General features: G+C 43.8%; 1 protein-coding gene across 2 annotated transcripts in view; it reads right to left on the reverse strand.

Annotated features, from left to right (window-relative positions):
- The window catches only part of wscd2 (WSC domain containing 2), a 561,402-nt gene that overhangs the window by 342,849 nt on the left and 211,427 nt on the right, over positions 1 to 7,126 (reverse strand). The gene's annotated exons all lie outside the window — the stretch shown is intronic.

Below are 7,126 nucleotides of genomic sequence, written 5' to 3' on the forward strand. Positions count from 1 at the left end.
ATAGAAGACGGTGACTAATAAGTCCAGCAGGGAATTCATGAGAAGCTTCTTTGCTCAGATAGAGAGATGATGACATGGGATTTGCTACCATTAATTGAGGTGATACATTGGACAGGATACCAAATAATGCATAATGGGGAATAAAATAGAAGAACATACTAGTGGGATTAGAAGAGAGGATGTGAAGGGACTCACATGGAGGCTTATCATTGGCATGAAGCTAAATGGTCTGATTCTGTCTTTGTAGTTCTGTATAATGTCCATCAAAGGCCACGCTTTGTAAAAATATTATTGGGGGACAGTGGCGGGGAATGTCTAATAAAGAGATGGGACATTTCTGGTGGTGGAATATATATAAAGATTTACACACTTGTTGTTCGTCACTGTGTCCTACATCTGCACACACACAACGTGGGTGCTGGGGAAAAATAAGCACTCCCGCGGTTAGGCGGTAGTGTAGGGGTGGAATAAATAGAGGGATGAGATATAATAATGAGACTCAATTATCAGTGCAACCTGACCCCCACATCACCCCATCGTCCGAAAGGAAGGAAGGATCACCATTGTTCTTGGGTTCAATCACTTGCAATGTAGAAATAGTAACTACAGGGGATTTTTTTTTATCCATCACTTTGAAAAATGATAGACTTCACATTCAATGGAGTAGATTTCTTTGATGCAAATTTGTGATGACAGAAGTTGATTGTATGATTAATTGTGTTCAATTGTTTTCAGACAGCGGGCATTAGGTGGGGATTCACTCATTTTCCAATATACAGCAACAAGGTGAAAATTTGGTTGTTGGTTTAGGAGTTACATGCATATCTCTAAAAATAAATGCTGATAAAAGTGTTTGAAGATTGGCTCCAGTTTTATCCACCATTGCCAGGATTTCTGACTTTGAACAACAACAGATGAAAGATGCTAATACAATTTTGCAAACTTCGATGTTATAATCTTACAGAATAATGCATTTGTACTGTAAATGGCTCCTCAATAATTGGTCAATTATTTTCAGTTCTTGATGGAAGTCATATTTTAAGAATCTAATCTTTCGGATAGAAAAAATGTAAATTTCTTAAGAATCAAGAGGAACTTTTGATATTCAAAGAGTACCATGCCTCTTTAAATGTTACTCTATAACAGGAAGGAGCTGGGAGATTTCGGAAGCCCTGCCACAATTGGTATTACTTGACAAATATTATTCTGAAAGAACAAAGGCATCGAACACTCAGGCCCTTGAGTCTGTTTCATCCTTCAGTTGGATCGTGGTTGATTTGTATCCTCTTGCTTGATGAAAATGTAACAATTGCAGCCCTGAAATTTTGAATTCACCTCCAATTTGATTGGCCTTGCTTGTGAGAGACTTGCAGATTTCGAATACTGACATGGTTAACATCCAAATATATAAATTAGAACAAGAACAAAGAACAAAGAAAATTTACAGTCCAGGAACAGGCCCTTTGGCCCTCCAAGCCTGAGCCAATCCAAATGTACTGTCTAAACCTGTCGGTTAATTCCTAAGCATCTGTATTCCTCTGCTCACCACCTACTCATGCATCTGTCCAGACACATCTTAAATGAATCTACTGTGCCTGCCTCTACCACCTCTGCTGGCAACGTGTTCCAAACGCCCACCAGTGTGAAGTACTTACCGCCTGTATCCCCCTTAAACTTTTCACCTCTTACTTTGAAAGCATGACCTCTCATTATTGAAAAGAATGTACATTTTATTGATTAGATTACTTACAGTGTGGAAACAGGCCCTTCGGCCCAACAAGTCCACACCGACCCTCTGAAGAGTAACCCACCCAGACCAATTCCCCTACATTTACCCCTACACCTAACACTACGGGCAACTTAGCATGGCCAATTCACCTGATGTGCACATTTTTGTGACTGTGGGAGGAAACCCGAACACCCGGAGGAAACCCATGCAGACACGGGGAGAATGTGCAAACGCCACACAGACAGTCGCCTGAGGCAGGAATTGAACCTGGGTCTCTGGCGCTGAGGTAGCAGTACTAACCACTGTGCTACCGTGCCACCCTGTGCCATTGTGCTGCCCCTTAGGCCCCTTAATCCTGGTCTTAATGTGGGCGGCATGGTGGCACAGTGGTTAGCACTGCTGCCTCACAGCGTCAGAGACCCGGGTTCAATTCCCTCCTCAGGGGACTGACTGTGTGGAGTTTGTACGTTCTCCCCGTGTCTTTGTGGGTTTCCTCCGGGTGCTCCGGTTTCCTCCCACAGTCCAAAGATGTGCAGGTCAGGTGAATTGGCCATGCTAAGTTGCCCGTAGTCTTAGGTAAGGGGTAAATGTAGGGGTATGGGTGGGTTGCGCTTCGGCGGGTCGGTGTGGACTTGTTGGGCTGAAGGGCCTGTTTCCACACTGTAATGTAATCTAATCTAGTCTAATCTAGTCTCCTATTCAGTAAGATCATGCTAGTCAGATGTGGACTCAAATCCACATTCCAAAACACCTTTAACAACTGATGACTCTACTCCTTAATATACTAGCTCTTATTTTGATCTTCTGCTTCTGTGATTTTGACTCCTGCACTCAGCAGAAGAAACAGCTTTCTGACTTTGTTTTATTTACTTGTGGCAAATGGGCTTCACTGGCTGGGCCAGCATTTACTCACAGTCCCTAGATGCCTCCTTGAGGAAGTATTGATGAGCTGCCTTCTTGCACCACTGCAGTTGCCATGCTGTAAATACCCCCACAACGTTCTTAAAGAGGGAATTCCAGGATTTTGACCCAGTGACAGTGAAGGAACGGTGATATATTTCCAGGTCAGGATGGTGAGGGGCTTGCAGGAGAACTGGGTGTTCCCCAGGTGCTGCCCTTGTCCCTTGACATGGCAGTGGTCATGGGTTTGGAATGTGTTGTCGAAGGAATTGGCGAATTTCCGCCGTGTGTCTTCGAAATAATACACAATGCTGCTACTGAGCATCAGTGGTGGCGTGACTGAATGTTTGTTGATGTGGGTTGTTTTATCCAGTACTGATGATCAATGGGATGAAAGGTTATTGGGGTATATAGGAAAATAGAATTGAGATTAAAATCAAGTCAGCTATGATTTTATTGAATGGCGGAACAAGCTTGAAAGATCAAGTGGTCTCCTCTTGTTCCTTGTTCATATGTTGCCTTTTTAAATTGGACGTAACATTGTCCTTATTGTTCCAATATTGCAATAAGGTGAATGAGTTGAAAGGACAGCAAGTCAGGTTCCATACTGGGGTCTGCAGGTGTTGGTTTTGGAAATCTAATGCATTTAGCACAATATGTGCAAAAGAAAACTCAATGAAACAAGTCAACAGTAGGAAAGGATTAGCGATTTAGTTATGTCTATACTCAGCGGTGTGTCTGCCTGCTGAGAAGGTAAATGGACTGCAAAATTCCAACCTTTCTGCCTATTGGTTTAGAATTTGACTGAACAGTCTGATATTCAACCCACTGTGGTTCACAGGACCAGTGGGGGAATGCGTGTGAGCTGACCAGGTCTGATCAGGTAGCTTGTTAAATGGGCTGCATCCATCCTGATTTCAAACTTCGATATCTTTTGAGTCAGAACCTAAATGAAAGGGAAAACTGAAGCTGCCTGGTTTCTCAGGAAACTGAAACTGTTTGAAACCACACAGAGCCATCCAATCTCACTTCACACAGCAGAGCTAACAGGCTGATGGAAATGCACACTGAATTCTGGAACTGGCAATGGGCAAACACAAGGTCACTGCAACTGGCCTGGTACTTGACTTGACTATACAGTGCATGGGATGCTTAAGAGCAGAGCTGATGATTTTATAGTGAAAATCATGTCAGTGGGAGCTGTTTGATTGGAATGTACAGTCAGATAGGAATTGGTGGCTAAATCCTTGAGGAAAAGAAGCAGGTATTCTCACGGAGAAGAATCAGCATTCTGGAGGACCATTGTGTCTGAAATTGGTGCCATACACTCTGAGTGGACGGCCTAGTAAACATGGGAGGTTTATTTTTATTGTATTGGCTTTATTGTACAGTTTGTCACATATGTTGAGCTGGCTGTAGGTGCATGGTTAATTTATGTTGCTGTTGGTTTTCCTATTAAAGTAAATGGTACAAACAGTGAGATCTTGCCCATTGTTTTTTTTTGCTTTAGTTTCATACATTCAGTTCTTTTGACTTCTTGATCTCTTTGGGAAAAACACTGCCATATCCAAGGCCTCAAACCATCCATTAGCTTGCTTTTCCTTTTTTTTATCTTTAGGTGTTTTTTTTTCTTTGTTTTTATTTTGAGTCAGGGAGAACGGCGAGTGATGGAGGAGGCTTCCGGCAACAGTGCCAGCAATGCCAGGACAAGCCGGACTTAGCTCCAGCACAGTCCCGGGGTCTCCCAGCAGACGAGAAGCCCTCAGCAAGGACTCCCAGGCCGTATCAGAAACAAAAACAGAAATTGCTGGAAAAGCTCGGAGGGTCTGGCCGCATCTTTGGAGAAAAATCAGAATTAATGTTTCAGGTTGAGTGCTGAGGAAGGGTCACTGGGCCCAAAACATTAACTCTTATTTCCTTGCAAAGATGCTGCCAGACCTGCTGAGCTTTTCCAGCAATTTCTGTTTTTGTTACTTTCTATATTCTTGTGGATGCCTGTTTGTGTTTTGTATTTGAGGGCTTTGTTCTTGGGTAGATACCATTTTTAACACCTGCGACTGCTTTCCACTCCAACTGAGTTATAAATTCAATTCCAGCACCTCAGTATGCAGCTGCCCTGGGTGTATTTATCAAAGCAAACAATCCAATCTAATCTCTGAACTTGGAATCTCCATTCCATTCAAAGGGATGAATGACTTGCATCTGACCTCAGGGTATCTCAAATCATTTTACAACCAATGAATGTCAAATCGATGCAGGAAACACAGCAGCCAATTCGTACACAGCAAGCTCCCACGAATAGCAATGGGTTTTTGAATAGTTAATCAACAGAAGTTGCTGGAAAAGCTCAGCAGGTCTGGCGGTATCTGTGAAGAGAAATCAAAGTTTAAATTTCAGCCCCGGTGACCCTTCCTCAGACACTTCCTCTGACCAGACCCGAAACATTAACTCTGATTTCCCTCCACAGATGCCGTCAGACCCGCTGAGCTTTTCCAGCAACTTCTGTTCAGAGCATCCGCAGTTCTTCCAGTTTTTATTTGACCCGTTAATCTATTTGTTCCTGTGGTGTTCATTGAGTGTAATATTGGTGAGGGGGCCAGGGGAAAAGCAGAATATTGTGGGTGTTGGAAATTTGAAATTGGGAAGAATAATAAGAGTATGCGGGAAACACTCAAAACAGGTCTGGCAGAACCTGTGGAAAGAGAAAAACAAAGATAATGTTTCAGGTCAATGAGCTTTCATCAGAACTGAGAATAATTACCCTTTTCCTGTTCAGAATTGTACCACAGGATCTATTTTATCCACTCAAGTAGGCAGACGTGGCCTCAGTCTATTGAACCTCTTTTACTTGGACATGGGGACGTTGCCCGCTGAGTCACAGCTGATTGGTATCTGAATTGGACAGGAGACCACACATCACAGCAAAATTTTAAAAGTGTGTGAGATGCCTGAAGCAGGCTGGATTGAGGTCAAGCCTACAGGACTGGGAGTCGGCAGTCACCAGATGTCCACTGAAATGGACTGCAAAGTTATTTGTTGCCTTGGCTCACATCGGGAGTCAATCGGTCAACATGATAAGCTCATAGAGAGAGCACACAAATCGACAAACACAGGCCATTCAGTCCCTCTGGCCGAATCCAACATTTCAGTAAGATCATGGTCAATCTGATTGAGTTCTCAACTCCATATTCCTACGTACCCCTCATTGTTGAAGAATACAAAGTTAAAAATCACACGACACCAGGTTAGAGTCCAACAGGTTTATTTAGAAGCACTAGCTTTCAGATCGCTGCCTCTTCATCAGGTAGCTAGTGGGGCAGGATCATAGGACACAGAATTTATAGCAAAAGCTGATGCGATGTATTGAACAAACATATATTGCTGTTCAGTCTTTAATCACTTAGAATGGGGATGCAGGTTTTTTTTTTAGATTAGATTAGATTATTTACAGTGTGGAAACAGGCCCTTCGGCCCAACAAGTCCACACCGACCCGCCGAAGCGCAACCCACCCATACCCCTACATTTACCCCTTTAACCTAACACTACGGGAAATTTAGCATGGCCAATTCACCTGACCTGCACATCTTTGGACTGTGGGAGGAAACCGGAGCACCCGCAGGAAACCCACGCAGACACGGGGAGAATGTGCAAACTCCACACAGTCAGTCGCCTGAGTCGGGAATTGAACCCGGGTCTCTGGCGCTGTGAGGCAGCAGTGCGAACCACTGTGCCACCGTGCCGCCCACAAATTTGTTTTGATTTGTTAATATGTAAATCCCAGAACTTCATTCAAGTCCCATTCCCGAGATAATTTAAGGTTTTATAGAAAGTGATGACATCTCAGCTCATAGAATGCATAGGTCAGAGGCTGTCTGTATCCCTATCTAGAGTCAGACTGGTTCTATTTCCAAAATACTTAAGTTATCATAGGAATGTGAGTTGAAAGAAGTTCTGGGATTTACGGATTAATGAATCGAAACCTGCATCCCCATTATAGTCAAACAGGTTTAATTGGAAGCACTAAGTCCTCCTGATGAAGGAGCAGCACTTCAAAAGCTAGTGCTTCCAAATAAACCTTTTGGACTGTAACCTGGTGTTGTGTGATTTTTAACTTCTTAAAAATGTGTTGCTGGAAAAGCGCAGCAGGTCAGGCAGCATCAAAGGAGCAGGAGAATCAACGTTTCGGGCATAAGCCCTTCTTCAGGAATGAGGAGAGTGTGCCAAGCAGGCTAAGATAAAAGGTAGGGAAGAGGGACTTGGGGGAGGGGCGTTGGAAATGCGATAGGTGGAAAGAGGTTAAGGTGAGGGCGATTGGCCAGAGTTGGGGTGGGGCGGAGAGGTCAGGAAGAAGATTGCAGGTTAGGAAGGTGGCGCTGAGTTCAAGGGTTGGGACTGAGACAAAGTGGGGGGAGGGGAAATGAGGAACTGGAGAAATCTGAGTTCATCCCTTGTGGTTGGAGGGTTCCTAGGCGGAAGATGAGGCGCTCTTCCTCCAG

This window comes from Chiloscyllium plagiosum, chromosome 25, assembly GCF_004010195.1.
Source record: "Chiloscyllium plagiosum isolate BGI_BamShark_2017 chromosome 25, ASM401019v2, whole genome shotgun sequence".
In the NCBI taxonomy this organism is placed as follows: Eukaryota; Metazoa; Chordata; class Chondrichthyes; order Orectolobiformes; family Hemiscylliidae; genus Chiloscyllium; species Chiloscyllium plagiosum.